At 39.3% G+C, this 18,167-nt stretch overlaps 1 pseudogene; it reads left to right on the forward strand.

Annotated features, from left to right (window-relative positions):
- Positions 1–5,362: 5,362 nt before the first annotated feature.
- On the forward strand, positions 5,363–7,752 carry LOC128984641 (uncharacterized; annotated as a pseudogene).
- Positions 7,753–18,167: the final 10,415 nt, after the last annotated feature.

An 18,167-nucleotide genomic window follows, 5' to 3' on the forward strand; every position in this document is an offset into this window, starting at 1 on the left:
CAAGACTATTTTAATACTAAAACACAAATAACACAAACATTTACTTACGTACACATGTCGACACATACACATTCATTCCGACGAAGATTCACGCGTACCGAACATTTAAAAACTGACTCGTGGTAATTTGTGACTTTTTGTCTGACCGAGCGGAACATCACGACACGGTTTTTTCTGGTGTAGGACTTATTAATTCTTGTTTTTTCGAGCTGGCGTTTAATGATTCAATTGAAAATACCTTCACGACGACCCGCTATTCGCTAGAAACTGACATTTGCTATCGATATGATGCATGTACGAATTTTCATCACGAACGCGAACAATCAATCCGGCATCTCAACTGTCTCGACTTAATACTAATAAAACACACCCCCAAATGCAATTCGGTGAAATTTTGACAATTGCGATCGTTTGATGCACGTACAATTTCCGCCCGAACGCTAATTTCCGAGCTACGAATTAAGATATTAATAAATTCGTCCTACACCAGCGACAAAACGCGACTTCACATGTTGGCTACGCGATTACTGAGCCACGAGTGACGACGAGACGTTTGCACGCGACACGGTTCGAGTGTAGTATTCCTCCGCGTTACGTCATGTTGGACTGACTTGTCCATTGCCTGGCGCGGATTTTAAATCTTTGAATTTAAAATCGGCACACATCGCTACGCTCCTTACACCAACGCACCACCTGGACAAAGAAAGAGAACACCTCGCGTAAGAGAGGAAGAATGCGAATTCACCATCGCATCGCTACGCTCCTTACACCAACGCACCACCTGGACAAAGAAAGAGAACACCTCGCGTAAGAGAGGAAGAATGCGAATTCACCATCGCATCGCTACGCTCCTTACACCAACGCACCACCTGGGAAAAGACTCGGAGTGAGATTTTCTGTACCTCGTCAGCGTATTATCAACACCATCTAGAAAAGAAAGGAAAACACTATGGACAAACAGTTCTCTGATCAGAACGTGGAACTCAACCAACTTCTTATGATCATGGACGAGTGTTTGAGAAAAGAAGAGAAATATGGACACGGAACAGACGCACCACCAAGCGCCCATGGAACCTGAGAAAAGAACAACTACGGGGAGTTCAATGAGACCCAAGTTCCACCAGAGGACAAGGGAGGTCGGGGGGTCGGGGTGAGTCGCGACACCGGCTCCAACAAAACAAAACAAGTGTGAAGTCGCAACGGACATAAATTAGCCTGACCCAAATTAAAAATAAACGCAAGCTATATAAAAAAAAAATAAATAAATAAACTATCCACAAATTAACAAGAATTTACACAAATAAATAGCTTTAGCCCCAGTTTCACTTTCGAATATTCAGCATTCAATTCACAATCTAAAAACAAAAATAAAAATCCCTAATTAAATCCCCACCTAAGTCAGTAAAAATCCCCATTCCATAAAAAAAAAATCCCTTTATCCCACAAAAATCAAAACAAATCCCTATGGAGGGATAAAACCCGTTTCATCTCTGCCACAGTTTGAAAAAATCCCAATGCTGGGAAAATCCCGATACGGGGACAAAAATCCCGCCAATGACAACACTTTTCCAGGTACAACTTTTAACTCAGTAATTAAAAAAACAAAATACAAAACGCATGACCCCATTGCCTACTCAGTCAAGGACTAAATAATGGAAACCAGGCATCATCTCTCATCGACGCATCACATAAAAACAATTAATTCTCGCTTTACCCTTCTCAGTTTTTCAAAGTAATTAAACAAAAATTTCCAAAGATTATCATTAGTCCGTATTTCCCTAATCAATAGATAGTGCAGGCCTACATCAAATAATTTATTTCCCCAAATTATTTTACGATTACACAATATCACTGGTAAGATTCCAGGAAATTTTCTAAGTCCAATTATAATAAAGTACAAAATCCAGTTCTTATTTTTATAATACTTAAAGCTATCAGAACTGTCAAGTGAGTTGGGCCCTTTGACCAGATCAATGGAGTAAGCCAGTAATGCTGCCAATACATTGAGCAAAAACAAACTTTCAGTACACAACTTTTACCAATAAATTAAAAATTTTCAAACATTTTAACTCCATTAAGTCTAATTAATTTACAATCAATTCTGGTTATTAGCTCTTCCATTAACGCCCAGGCTTTACCATCCAACTCACTTTCAAGTTCAATCCACTTAACTTAACCACAGACTAAGCCTAGGTTAGTAAATTACCACTAGCCTAAATGCATGTTAGTAAGCCAATCTCAAATGTTTCACAACGATTTGTTTTTCTCCCATTTTCTCCGGCTAATTATTTACCAACAGTAGGCCTAACACCATAATATTCCATTAATGATTCATAATATTCACGTCAACAACGTAATTCCGTTTTTCAATCACTTAAACGACAAGCGGTATTTCCCCACAACGATAAAAATAATCCCCCATTTATCCCACTCAAGCTATAAAAATTCCCTTATCCGGGATAAAATCCCGCGGATGGAACTGACAGCCTGACAGCAAGCCAACCCGGCGGCCATCTTGAGCTCACGCAGAACGCATCCACTTTTAATTTTGCAAGTTCAAATACATTTTAATTTCCGAAATTTTGCTTCCCATCCTCCCACAATAATTATTTCTTTATTCCCTTTCTTTCTTACTCCTTATACTAGCAGCTTTTAATCAAGTATCTATTACCAATTGTTCACCAACAACCAAACAAAATATTCCAATATGGCGTCTTCATTCACAACGCAACATACAACGCACGACAGCTCTGACAAGACAACAGCAGAGTGCAACACTGTGGGAGTGGGAGGGGGAAGAGACCCAATGCATCCTAGATCACGTGTACAATGGCGAAATAAGTTTACGAACAAAATATTCTATTTACTTCAAAATTACCTAATAAATCGAAAAATAGCTCTTTCTTCACGAAAATTTCACGAAAATGATTCTTATTTTACTTTTAATCGATTTAAACATATTTTATTCCAGAAACAGCCAAACTTTAAATTTTGAACATTATTATGAGTAAAATAATTTGATCAAGCAAATCCCTAATTCCACTTACCTTTAGGTTGACATTGTCGCAGTCAACCCCACCAGCTGACACCAGATGTCACAGCGGCCCTCTTTAGTCTTCGTAGCGGTTGGGAGCAGGAAGAACGAACATTAAAACAAGCGAATAGGGATCAACTAATTTTATTAATTATCGAATAATGAATAATGACTTTACATAACTACAAACACGATGATACAAGAAAATACAACTAACACTTTGTACTCGCGACTAACAGAATATTAAATGATTTTAACACTGAATTTAGAACGTACACGGACTCATAGAAAGAGTAAGAGAAAGAAAGGGCGCGAGACCGCGCGCGGCGGACCTTACCGTCATTCGCTACATTCCGGCGCGATCTAAAGCTTCAGCATCGCCCAAGCGGAAGCGTCAGCGTGGTCACATGACCATCGTCAGCCAATCAGCGCACGCTGAGCGCTCAGCCCATAATTCAACGCGTGGACAGTTGCTTGACAGGTGCTGCAGCCAAACGATTACAACTGTCATTAATGAAACTAACTGAAGCGAGGAACCGAGTCTAGAAGTGTAACATTGTTTATCGCGGCACACGTGCATGCAGATTCAGCACATTCCAAGGCATATCCGGCCAGGCCACGACGTCTGGTTAGGATTATTGTAGGGTTACAAAGTAATGAAATGAATTGGAATATGAGTTTTAAGGTTCACTTGGAGACTTATGTGAAGTTAAATAAAATTCAATATTGCTAAATACGGTTGACACATCAACCTAGCAAATATTCGGTGATAGCCAGCGGGCCAGGTTTAGGGAGTAAGGCCAATCAGCTTAAGCTCAAAGTTAACAAATTACAACCAAATGAGGCAAATATGCCAGGCCGTCACAGCATAAAGGAACCAAGCGCCGTGTTTCTTGAGTTGAGATTTTAGAGTCCAAGTTTGAGTTTGCCTACTAAATTCTGAGCACTGTATAAAGTTTGACTGTAAAAGTTTAACTGTAAAAGTTTGACTAAACTATATTGACATATAACTTTTGAGGTTAAATAATGTGTATATTATGAGTTATGGATCCCTTTACTTTGTTTATTGGCCAAAATGGCGTTCTTTTATGCTATTTTGCTTTGGTAACTTTTCATACTATGCATAATAGAACCTCGAACCGTTATTAATGTATTTTACTTATATTAGGTCTAAAATTAGTGTTTTATACCTTATATAATAATTTATACAATTTAAAAAAAAGTTTTAAATGCTAGCACTCTTAAAACGGTTTTATTTGACAACATTTTTGAGAACTGATGAATAACACATTATTACAGTTACCATAGAAACATAAAAAATAAAATGAATTGTTGAAAGTTAAAACTGGTACCCTACTCAAACTCCACTTCGAAATCTAATTCGGCATTAAAACCTTCAATGTCATCTTCTACATTACTCGAAGAAGAAAACCCTCTGTAGAAGGCTTTTGCGTCTGAAGGGATAAACACCATTAGGGATTTTAAATCTTTAAGTTTCGCTGGTGAAATGTCTTTTTTTCCTTCAGGCCACAGCAGAGCTATATAAAATGCTATACAAAATGGTTTGGAAAGAAATTGTGAAATTTTTGTTTTTAGGGTCAAAAATGGGAAAACCCTATTTTTACCCCATAAAATACCCACCATAAACCCCCGTTCCCATAGTCCGATTTTTATTAGCCAATGGCGATTCCTATCAATCACTCGCAATATTTTTTCGAGTTCCAGCAAACACAATTTCAAGTTTCATGTCTGATAGTAAGTTAAATGAATGTCCAGCGTCTATAAGTTATAGGTTGCCAACTTACTAATAGGCCTAGATTGTACATTTCGTTATGGAAATCACGGATCGACAACAGTTTCCTCAGTGCTCTAATTGCGACTATAACATTTAAGGTTAGGAAAAATGGCTGTCAGTAGGTCACGTGACCACACTACTGTCCTCTGAGCGGCCAGTAAACTCAAACTATTTTGTTTTTACTGGCGGCCAGTCGTTGAAGCGTCCAGTACCTCATCACACGTAGACAGTAGGCGGACAATTACTGGCCGCCATTAATGGCTAGGTCTACTGGACGCCACTACTGTCCCCGTCTGCAGGGGGCTTATGACAATAATCTCACGAACGTATAATGATCTGTCTTGAATGATATAAGGCCGCTGTACACGAGGACAGTAGTGGCGGACAGTAATGGCGGCCACTAGAATATCAGTATGTTTGACGGTCAGAACACCATTACACGGGGCCATTAGTAGCTTCCACTAACTGGCATAAAAGTGGACGCCAGTTGATCTGCGGTGTTTGACAAAAAAGGAGTGACGACTGTATTTAACATGATAGAAAGTGAAAAAGAGTATCAGGAAGCCGTTAATGATGCCGTTAGGGAAGTGGTGGTGTGTTTGAGTGAAGAACTGCAAGAAATATTGAATGAAAGTAGAACATGCTGGGTGAAGGAATGGGTATCCCGAAGAGAGACACTTGGAGCTTCAGCTACTATTATGCATGAGCTCTCTGAAGAGGATCCTCTAGAATTCAAGAAACACCTGAGAATGAGTGTGAATCAGTTTAATGAACTGTTATCTTTAATCGAACCTAAGATTTAAAAAACTGATACGGTCATGAGAAATGCTATTCCTGCAAGAGCAAAGCTGGAAGTTGCTTTAAGGTATTTGGCTGCTAGTGACAGTTACCAGTCTCTTTCATTACTGTTCCGTATTCCGGCTTGCACGATTTCAAGATTTATGCCAGAAGTGCTAGAAGCTATTACAACTGCACTTAGTGATTACATGAAGGTAAGCTGGGTAATTTTTGAGTTTTGTAAGCTATATATTTTGCAGTAAAGAAACTACAGTTAGTGCCAAATGTGACTTTCAAGTCTGCCTATAAGACCAAGTTTAATTTCATATTGGCTTTATGGATGGACTAAACTGTCACATTTGGCACGAATAGTACATTAGGTTTAGTTTTAAAAAAGGGCCCGTTGTCAATGGTGTGACTGGTGCGGTAACCCTTGAACGATGGTCGTTGTACAGTTTGAGGCAAATGTTACGGACCAATGTAAGACCAATATTTTTAGGTTGCTCTTAAAAAAAATAATTTGTGTTTTAGATTTATTAGCAAAGAAATATCTTTTACAAATTTGTAATTGAGAATAAAGAAATCGACACTTGTTTTTTTAATTGTATCAATTACAATTAAAAATTATAACAAACATGACACAGGATAATACTTAAGTCTTTACTGGAGGTTTCTATAAACACAATTTCCATCAAGTGAAAAGTCATCACAGTCTGAGTCAACCCCATATGATGAAGAGCTGTAACCCATCAATGGAGACGCTTGAGGAGACTCAACTAACTTCAACCGTTCTGTTGTTATTAAAGATTGTATCTTGTCTTGTAAAGTTAGACGATTTTTGGTTGGTAGAGTACGTAGTTGAGCTGCTATATTGTTTCCAAAGGCAGCCATCTCGTCGATCTCCACTGATGAAGTGGATGAAGGCCGGGTCTTGTCAGTAATTTGCTGTAACTTCGCTATTGCATGTTCGACTTTCGCTAGCTTGGTCATGCGCCTTTTTTTCGGTAGTGGAGGAACGAAGTTCGTTTCTGTGTTTTCGGTGGGGATTTCTTGAACCGTTTTGTCATTACCATCTTGATCCAATTCCGTAAGGTCATCGTCAAAATTTTCTTCAACAACACTTGTATTAGAGGGAGTGCCTGGTTCTTCTATAGCCTGGAATTTAAAGATGGCGTTAGCAAGTGTATTGTTGACAATCTAAGTTTAGAGAGTTTAACTTTGGACACGCTACTTCAGTTCATGCTATAGAGTTAGTGAAAGTATGTTTATATTTAGATTTTTTCTGTTTCTGTATATTTGGACATGTTATTATTATTAATTTTTTTTTAAGTACAATATTAAGCAAAGTTTTCTATTTTAGGTTCCACAAACTCAGGAGGAGTGGGTCAAGATTCAGAAAAACTTTGAAACTAAATGGAATTTCCCTTCATGTTGTGGTGCCATTGATGGTAAACATGTTGCCATTAAACGTCCACCGGGAAGTTGTTCTGAATTTTTTAACTATAAAGGAGGTTATAGTGTAATTCTTTTGGCACTGGTTGACGCTGACTGCAAATTTATGTACATCGATGTGGGAAGCAATGGAAGAGCCAATGACGGTAATGTTTTCAGATTATCTACTCTGAAGTCAGCGATGGACAACAATCAGTTAGATTTTCCAAATGATTACATTATTGTGGCTGATGACGCCTTTCCCTTGTCTCCAAACATGATGAAGCCATTTTCAAGAAGAAACCTAGATTTAAAGGAACGTATCTTTAACTACCGCTTGTCGAGAGCACGCAGAGTAGTCGAGAATGCCTTTGGCATTTTGGCTGCAAGATTTCGAATCTTTGGAAAGGAGATTGAAGTCGATTTACCCACTGTAGATCTAATCGTAAAATGTGCGTGTACTATCCATAACTGGCTACGGACAACATCACCTGGAACATACTTTGAAAGAGGTTGGGTCGACTACGAAGACATAGAGACAGGAATCTGTCACCCTGGTCAGTGGCGGACAATAGGAGTCGAGCTTCCTTCAATAACAGGAGGTCGGAAAACAAACTCGTATTCAAAGAGAGCTTCGGATATAAGAAAAAAATTGGCCGATTACTTCAGTGCAGAAGGGCAAGTTTCTTGGCAACTGAAAGCTATTGGCATGTGAAGGAGCTTTCAATGGGCACACAAACGTGAAACTGTCATATATTGCAATAAGAGTATTGCACATTGTAATAACGTTATTTAAAAAATATCCAGGATTAATGGCAGTATTTTGTATATATTTAACGTAACTTTTAATAAAGGTGTATTAAGTAATAAAACTACTGTTATTTAATTTGCCTGCATTTCATTTGATTGCTTATTACTTTATCAATATATTTACCTTATTTAAGTACTGTAATAAAGATAAAAAATTAAAAAGTAAAGGGTATGTGTATTTTTAAATACTGCTTAGTGTATATATTTTTAATTTTGTATCTTTATTACAGTACTTAAATAAGGTAAATATATTAATATATTTATATTAATATATTTATATTAATATATTTACCTTATTATAATCATAAAAATATAATTTATTTGCAAATGAATTAAATTATAAATTGATTTTTATATTTTTAATTTGCACTAATATTAATTTATTAATCAATGCCATATATTTTATTTTATTAAAATAAAGTATATTTGAAAGATTTTATCAACTTACATTAGTAAAAGAGTTCAAATGAGATCTAAAAATTAAAACTTACCAAATTAGATGTGGATTTTCTCGTAACTGAAACATCTCTCATGAAACTGTCTGCTGTGGAAAACCAAGGCAACTTTGGTACGTATAAATCGTCTGTACCTTTACCACTTTTTTGGACTCGCACACCTTCAACAGTTCTGGTTTGTATGTGCTCTTTATAGCTTTTATACGGGCTCTTAAGAAAGCTATATCTGGTACGGGTACACCTTCGTCTGTTAAATCAACCATTAACTTCAACATTTCACTTTCTCTTTTTGCCTTATTAGCATAATCAGAGTGCCTTGTGTTCCACAAGAGCTCATAGTTAACGTAAATGTCAAGAAATTTCATTATATGGTCTTGGTTCCACTTGATACATGTTTTTTTCTTCCCTTCTTCAGTTTTCTGTGACGTTCCCTCTTCGGATTTCTATGACTTGGAACAGGACATGTCTTCAAATTCACAAATTTATAATCGTCAGTACAAATAAACCGTCAAAAACTACTGAACGCACATGAAATGTACACTATAAAGAAACTTTGAGCACACACAAACAACCTTTCTCCACAGAGTCCAGTTAGCTACTGGCGGCCACTACCTTAAAAGACACGTCCAGTAATGGCCGCCACTAGGTCACGTGACCGTCTACTGGCCCCTCAACGTCCACTAAAAGCAAACCTGTTTGACTTTACTGGCTGCCACTACGTATTGGACGTTGAAGCGTCCAGTACTCCTGTACACGAGGACAATAGATGGAAATTCACTGGCGGCCATTAGTGTCCACTGCTATTGGACGCCACTATTGTCCTCGTGTACAGCGGCCTTAGGCAAAAGTGGTAAAAAATGCTAGGCAAAAGTGGTAAAAAATGCAGACACATTTTAAAATCAGAAAATAACGTTGCAAATACTTCTTTTGGACTATTTAGTAACTTCCAATAGATGTGTGTTGTTTAAAATACAATTTTAAAATTAACAGCTGTTTCAATAAAAAGTATTATCCACATGGCCAAAATGTAAACAAATCTGTGGAGGGATCTTTAAAGGCTTTTGGGGCAGAGCCCTAAGCGAATTTACTTCGTTTTTCTTTTGATAACTCATCTACAGACCAAGACCTTTCTTTGGACACCTTTACCAAGTTTCTATGCCCAGCCGTTCTCTCAAATTAGTGGAGACAAAGTTTCCAATTAAATATTTAGATTCCCCCATGTTAATCTTATGGGAGAAAATCCAACTTTGATGGAAGATCCTGCCCAAACTAATAAAGATATCAAAAAACTAAAAACACTTTGCAAAACTACAGATCAGGGCAATTTTTTTGACACTTTAATCATCAAAATCTGTCCAAAAATGAGGGAGGAGTTCTGTTCACAAAAATCGGCTTAGCGTATTTTATATATATATAATATATAGATAGATAGATAGATAACTTATGTTTCTTGGCGCAACAAAGTAGTTTATGACAAATTTTTTTTTAAGGGAAAAAAAATTTTACCGAATAGACTACCCAACTTAAACCCCTATTCCCACCATCATACCACGCTTCTTAGCGAATGTTCAAATAAACGTAGAATTACACTGTGTACTACATTCAATCAATATCTGATATTTATTGATTTATTGTTTTAACAGACTATTATATTAGGTTAAAAGAAGGTTTTGAAAACTCTTACTTGAGAGTACACATATGCCATGGCTGATGGTTTCCAATGTGGGCGTTTCTTCAAAAACGCAAAAGTGTTTTTTCTTGATTGAGCATCTTTTCGCCTTTGTAGTTTTTTTTTTGTCGTTCTTTTTCCGGTGTTCTCTGGAAAGAAGATGTAGCTGTCAACTCATCGGGAAATTGCAGAGCTTGCCTTTCTGCTGCTTTTCTTGAAGCTGTCAACTCTTCGGGAAATTGCAGAGCTTGCCTTTCTGCTGCTATTCTTGAAGCTGTCAACTCTTCGGGAAATTGCAGAGCTTGCCTTTCTGCTGCTTTTCTTGAAGTTGTCAACTCTTCGGGAAATTGCAGAGCGTGCCTTTCTGCTGCTTTTCTTGAAGTTGTCAACTCTTCGGGAAATTGCAAAGCTTGCCTTTCTGCTGCTTTTCTTGGGGATGACCTCACAGATTGTTTTGATGAAGAAAGTTTAAGCAATTTTTGGGGTGAGGGTAGGCTATCACTTTGAGAGTCAGAAATTCCATCGAGATGTCGAGGTCTTTTAACCCTCAAACCACGACCCCTTAACTCACTTTCTGAGGCAGTGAGTGTTTTTTTACCGTGATTTAGACGTATTGCATCCTTCATGCATCTGTCGAAAGAGTCTGAAAAAAACAATCACAGCACTTGGATAACATCGTTATATTAATTTACCACTTAAACTTATGTTATTAGATTTAAATATTATATATGTTCTTGTCTGGTTAGGCTTCCACAGTCAGTTATATTCTAGAATCGTGGTAAACTGGTGACAACGTGGTGTTGAACTTGACAAATCACACTTTTTCCAACAATGTTTCGAGCTCGATGTCTAGAGTGCCATCCGCAGAACAACTTGAGTTCTGCACAGCTTTATGTTTCATCTAGATGACAAAAAAGAGACTACAACCACTGATGGCTACCAAATTTATACACCTTAATGCAGGTTTGTCAGCAACAGACCTTTTTAAGTGCGATTGAGAAATAAATTTGCCTAATGTTGAAAGTAGAACAACTCCTGGAGGCAGAAGGGCTATGTCCCCCTCGGTTGGCCGCATTCCTGGGTTGCCTGTTGTGACGACCTCTAGCTTTGGTGTGGCTTTCGTTGTCTGGGCTGGACTGGACTACTCCGTCAGAGGCTTGGTCAGGCGGGCTGGCTGGAGAGTCTGCGACTGGTTTCTGCGTCGGGGCGATTGAGGCTGGCTTCCGGGCTGGAGTTCTGGCGGCTGCTGCAGCGTAGCTTAGCTGCCTCTCTTTTTTGAAGGCCTCTGTATTTGGCAGAGTGGCTGCCTCCGCAGTTGCAACACTTAGCAGGGTCCGTGGAGGCTTTGGGGCAAAGAGTCCCTGTGTGGGAGTCAGCACACCGGACGCAGCACAGCTCCCGATGGCAGTTGGCCGAATCCCTGGCAGTGGTGACACTGGATGGGCCCCTTTGATCTGGTGTACCTCCTGACCTCCACCTTGCAGTAGAGCATCCTGTCAAGGTTGTACACGTCCGAAGGCCCTGGCTCCGTCCGTCTTCCGCAGGGTGACCAGCCAGAGGTTTGTGTTCCGGCCCCCTCGTGTCTTCAGCAGCTTCATCTCGACGACTGCATAGCCAAGATGCTCGAACTCACTCCTGACTTTGGTAGCGAGGAGCGTGGATGGCAGGCGCTTGCAGACCAACTTCAGCAGTCTCTCCGTTGACAAGGCAAATGTATGGTAGGGTATCTTATTTTCCGTAAGATACCGCTGAATGGTCCTAAAGTGGGCCACAGTCCTTGTCCTACAGGAGCCACAGTACCTTCTTGAGAGGCTCTCTTTCCGGGAGGAGTTTTCTCAGCGCAGTACCTGCCGTGGAGGTCTCCAGCTTCACTTTAAAAAGAGTGAGTTTGGTAGGAGAAGCTTCTCGTACTTCGACCCTAAGCTGTACAACGACCTCCCCTCTGGTCAAAAAAAATATGCCCTGCCATCTCTTAGAGCCAAAATTAAGCCGGATTTCTGGTCTGGGGCAGGACAAGACATGGCTACTGGTATGGATGGCAAGGAGAGAGCTGGAAAAGAAAGTTTTGAGGACTTGTTTAATTTGTTTATGGTGTACGTGAATGATGCCGATTGGTGGGCTGGATAAGAATTATTTTTGGTTACGTTACAACTCATTCTTTGCAACCTCATCATAAGTCTCATAGCTATCCATTTGTTTATGGGCTTTTTTTAGTTTTCTTCGGGAATTCAACTTGTTTTTAAAGTCTGTGACACTTCTTTTACCTTTTTGGAATCTTATGGCATCAGTCATCCTTATCGAAGCGCGCTCCGGCAGATAGGTGATTCTTATAAAATAAAACGTACTTAAAGTCCAAGATTCAAATAATTAGTATTGATTGATTTGTGGAGAATGAAATTAACCCTAGCAGTGGCCAATGGTCCCGGCGGGACCATTTCACCGTGCACCCTTAGAATTATGTCCAAACATTTTCTAACGCAAAAAACTAATTGAAAATTATATTTAAAGTGGATAATTTTTATACCGTTCGAAAGATGACATTCTAAACTTTCATTTTATTATATAAACGAACCTTTTAGCATCAATATGTCAACACAATTGCAATTTAAATTTGAATGAAAATTTCCGCGCGAATCTACTTCCACTTGTAGTGTTGCGCAAGCGCTAAACACATAAAGTTTAGAAAATCATAGCGAGGTTAGTTTTGTTCCTATCTGGATGCTGGAGTTATACCACTAGATAGCAGAAGAGTTGCTGAATATTTTGGCATAGATTATTTGATCAATACATCGATAGCAAAGAACGTATGATTTTTTGAAAACACGTAATTTTACAATAATTAACAAATGGCCAATGGTCCCGCCGGGACCATTTCTAAAGTCGAAAGATATATATAATGGATCATTTATAACTATTCAAATATAGTATCCTTTTGTAGCGGAGGAAACGTAGAATAATTTAGTGTTGAGAAATGGCAGCCCTGCTCACTGTCATTTCTGTCAGCAACAAAACAAAATGGCCATCTGACCGAGTTACTCTGTTTGTTTTGTGCAGATCAGGTGACTTGCGTTTTGAAACTAAATATTGTTTTGCCGAATATCCAAAGAAAAACGGACAAAACCCACCCCGGAACCTGTGCCGGGTTGCAGCTATGACTCCGCTACTACAAGGGCAAGACCGCCCCCCCCCTCACCAAAGAAAAACGGACAAAACCCACCCCGGAATCTGTGCCGGGTTGCAGCTATGACTCCGCTACTACAAGGGCAAGAATCAGGGACGACAACTCGTGGAGGGAAAGTGTAATAAAAAAAAAACATTCAAAGGTGACCCCCCCTTCTCAACGAGCCCCCCCAAACAGACCTCTTCGACCCAATAGACTCAAAACGTATGAAGTAATGGCAAAAATGATTGAAGGTGAATCTGTTGTAGACGCTGACGCTGAAGATTTGTACGATTTTTCGTCTGGCAGCGACGACTACTACCAGCCTGATCAAGATGAACTCGACACGTCAGACAGGGAAGACGTCCGTGCCGCAAGTTTCCTGTTCCCCACATCTGAAATGCTATTCCCTGATTCCCCCCCTCTACCAACTGTTATGGAAGATGACCAGCTCCGCCCCTCCGCAAGAGCGCCCCCACCCAAAAAGGCCTCAGCAAAAAAGCCAGCAGTCCAGCCCTTAGTTATTACAGACGAGATGCTGCTACAGGAGATAGGGACCGGACCACCACCTAAAATACCAAGGATTGCTGCCCCCCGAGAAGACGCTGTCCCACAAGCCGCCAACCCAGATATGCACCGACGGGAAGGACCGCCACGTCAGGAGCTCCCGACTGGACCCCCTGGGTAAGGGTCTACCCACCTGAGCCAGCAATGGACATAGGTTCAAAATTTAGAGTAAATAATCCTGGCCCCACTTGCGAACGTTCTCTAAACCCTATGCACTACTTTTTCCTGTTTTTCAACGAGGCTATGTGGAACTTGTTTGTCACTGAGACAAACAAGTACGCCCACAATAAAGTGGCACATTTGCAAAGGTCTGGATTTTTATTAAGTATTTAATGTTTATGAATTTAATGGGAGTCTATCCTCATGACCTTTTGTCAACCCTAGCCTTCGACCGAGCACTCTGTTACCCCCATTTACGTTACACAATCAAACTCTCACTATTTAAAAATGTAACACTCTATTCAAAATTATTACCTTATATGAGATACAAAACGTTATAAATAATAATACTGATGATGATAGAATTTGACCTTTGCATAGAATACAAAATAATAATATCACAGACAATCATTGTTCTTAAAAATATTAGACCATTTCAATTTAATTTAATAAATAATTTTCAATTGACTATAATTACTAATGTAACTTAAATTCTTTGCATAACGTGATAAAATTCAATTAAACATTTTTCATCCTGAATTGCGACCATGTGCTCAAGGTATACCAAATGAAACATGAAATTTTCAGACCAGCTATGACATGATTTCTGACTTGTAAAGCTAGTGGAACATGTGAAAAAATGGCAGATTGGCAAGACTATTTTAATACTAAAACACAAATAACACAAACATTTACTTACGTACACATGTCGACACATACACATTCATTCCGACGAAGATTCACGCGTACCGAACATTTAAAAACTGACTCGTGGTAATTTGTGACTTTTTGTCTGACCGAGCGGAACATCACGACACGGTTTTTTCTGGTGTAGGACTTATTAATTCTTGTTTTTTCGAGCTGGCGTTTAATGATTCAATTGAAAATACCTTCACGACGACCCGCTATTCGCTAGAAACTGACATTTGCTATCGATATGATGCATGTACGAATTTTCATCACGAACGCGAACAATCAATCCGGCATCTCAACTGTCTCGACTTAATACTAATAAAACACACCCCCAAATGCAATTCGGTGAAATTTTGACAATTGCGATCGTTTGATGCACGTACAATTTCCGCCCGAACGCTAATTTCCGAGCTACGAATTAAGATATTAATAAATTCGTCCTACACCAGCGACAAAACGCGACTTCACATGTTGGCTACGCGATTACTGAGCCACGAGTGACGACGAGACGTTTGCACGCGACACGGTTCGAGTGTAGTATTCCTCCGCGTTACGTCATGTTGGACTGACTTGTCCATTGCCTGGCGCGGATTTTAAATCTTTGAATTTAAAATCGGCACACATCGCTACGCTCCTTACACCAACGCACCACCTGGACAAAGAAAGAGAACACCTCGCGTAAGAGAGGAAGAATGCGAATTCACCATCGCATCGCTACGCTCCTTACACCAACGCACCACCTGGACAAAGAAAGAGAACACCTCGCGTAAGAGAGGAAGAATGCGAATTCACCATCGCATCGCTACGCTCCTTACACCAACGCACCACCTGGGAAAAGACTCGGAGTGAGATTTTCTGTACCTCGTCAGCGTATTATCAACACCATCTAGAAAAGAAAGGAAAACACTATGGACAAACAGTTCTCTGATCAGAACGTGGAACTCAACCAACTTCTTATGATCATGGACGAGTGTTTGAGAAAAGAAGAGAAATATGGACACGGAACAGACGCACCACCAAGCGCCCATGGAACCTGAGAAAAGAACAACTACGGGGAGTTCAATGAGACCCAAGTTCCACCAGAGGACAAGGGAGGTCGGGGGGTCGGGGTGAGTCGCGACACCGGCTCCAACAAAACAAAACAAGTGTGAAGTCGCAACGGACATAAATTAGCCTGACCCAAATTAAAAATAAACGCAAGCTATATAAAAAAAAAATAAATAAATAAACTATCCACAAATTAACAAGAATTTACACAAATAAATAGCTTTAGCCCCAGTTTCACTTTCGAATATTCAGCATTCAATTCACAATCTAAAAACAAAAATAAAAATCCCTAATTAAATCCCCACCTAAGTCAGTAAAAATCCCCATTCCATAAAAAAAAATCCCTTTATCCCACAAAAATCAAAACAAATCCCTATGGAGGGATAAAACCCGTTTCATCTCTGCCACAGTTTGAAAAAATCCCAATGCTGGGAAAATCCCGATACGGGGACAAAAATCCCGCCAATGACAACACTTTTCCAGGTACAACTTTTAACTCAGTAATTAAAAAAACAAAATACAAAACGCATGACCCCATTGCCTACTCAGTCAAGGACTAAATAATGGAAACCAGGCATCATCTCTCATCGACGCATCACATAAAAACAATTAATTCTCGCTTTACCCTTCTCAGTTTTTCAAAGTAATTAAACAAAAATTTCCAAAGATTATCATTAGTCCGTATTTCCCTAATCAATAGATAGTGCAGGCCTACATCAAATAATTTATTTCCCCAAATTATTTTACGATTACACAATATCACTGGTAAGATTCCAGGAAATTTTCTAAGTCCAATTATAATAAAGTACAAAATCCAGTTCTTATTTTTATAATACTTAAAGCTATCAGAACTGTCAAGTGAGTTGGGCCCTTTGACCAGATCAATGGAGTAAGCCAGTAATGCTGCCAATACATTGAGCAAAAACAAACTTTCAGTACACAACTTTTACCAATAAATTAAAAATTTTCAAACATTTTAACTCCATTAAGTCTAATTAATTTACAATCAATTCTGGTTATTAGCTCTTCCATTAACGCCCAGGCTTTACCATCCAACTCACTTTCAAGTTCAATCCACTTAACTTAACCACAGACTAAGCCTAGGTTAGTAAATTACCACTAGCCTAAATGCATGTTAGTAAGCCAATCTCAAATGTTTCACAACGATTTGTTTTTCTCCCATTTTCTCCGGCTAATTATTTACCAACAGTAGGCCTAACACCATAATATTCCATTAATGATTCATAATATTCACGTCAACAACGTAATTCCGTTTTTCAATCACTTAAACGACAAGCGGTATTTCCCCACAACGATAAAAATAATCCCCCATTTATCCCACTCAAGCTATAAAAATTCCCTTATCCGGGATAAAATCCCGCGGATGGAACTGACAGCCTGACAGCAAGCCAACCCGGCGGCCATCTTGAGCTCACGCAGAACGCATCCACTTTTAATTTTGCAAGTTCAAATACATTTTAATTTCCGAAATTTTGCTTCCCATCCTCCCACAATAATTATTTCTTTATTCCCTTTCTTTCTTACTCCTTATACTAGCAGCTTTTAATCAAGTATCTATTACCAATTGTTCACCAACAACCAAACAAAATATTCCAATATGGCGTCTTCATTCACAACGCAACATACAACGCACGACAGCTCTGACAAGACAACAGCAGAGTGCAACACTGTGGGAGTGGGAGGGGGAAGAGACCCAATGCATCCTAGATCACGTGTACAATGGCGAAATAAGTTTACGAACAAAATATTCTATTTACTTCAAAATTACCTAATAAATCGAAAAATAGCTCTTTCTTCACGAAAATTTCACGAAAATGATTCTTATTTTACTTTTAATCGATTTAAACATATTTTATTCCAGAAACAGCCAAACTTTAAATTTTGAACATTATTATGAGTAAAATAATTTGATCAAGCAAATCCCTAATTCCACTTACCTTTAGGTTGACATTGTCGCAGTCAACCCCACCAGCTGACACCAGATGTCACAGCGGCCCTCTTTAGTCTTCGTAGCGGTTGGGAGCAGGAAGAACGAACATTAAAACAAGCGAATAGGGATCAACTAATTTTATTAATTATCGAATAATGAATAATGACTTTACATAACTACAAACACGATGATACAAGAAAATACAACTAACACTTTGTACTCGCGACTAACAGAATATTAAATGATTTTAACACTGAATTTAGAACGTACACGGACTCATAGAAAGAGTAAGAGAAAGAAAGGGCGCGAGACCGCGCGCGGCGGACCTTACCGTCATTCGCTACATTCCGGCGCGATCTAAAGCTTCAGCATCGCCCAAGCGGAAGCGTCAGCGTGGTCACATGACCATCGTCAGCCAATCAGCGCACGCTGAGCGCTCAGCCCATAATTCAACGCGTGGACAGTTGCTTGACAGGTGCTGCAGCCAAACGATTACAACTGTCATTAATGAAACTAACTGAAGCGAGGAACCGAGTCTAGAAGTGTAACATTGTTTATCGCGGCACACGTGCATGCAGATTCAGCACATTCCAAGGCATATCCGGCCAGGCCACGACGT

This window comes from Macrosteles quadrilineatus, unplaced genomic scaffold (genome assembly GCF_028750875.1).
Source record: "Macrosteles quadrilineatus isolate MER2022 unplaced genomic scaffold, UCM_ALF_1.0 Scaffold_2__2_contigs__length_208266976, whole genome shotgun sequence".
Classification (NCBI taxonomy): domain Eukaryota; kingdom Metazoa; phylum Arthropoda; class Insecta; order Hemiptera; family Cicadellidae; genus Macrosteles; species Macrosteles quadrilineatus.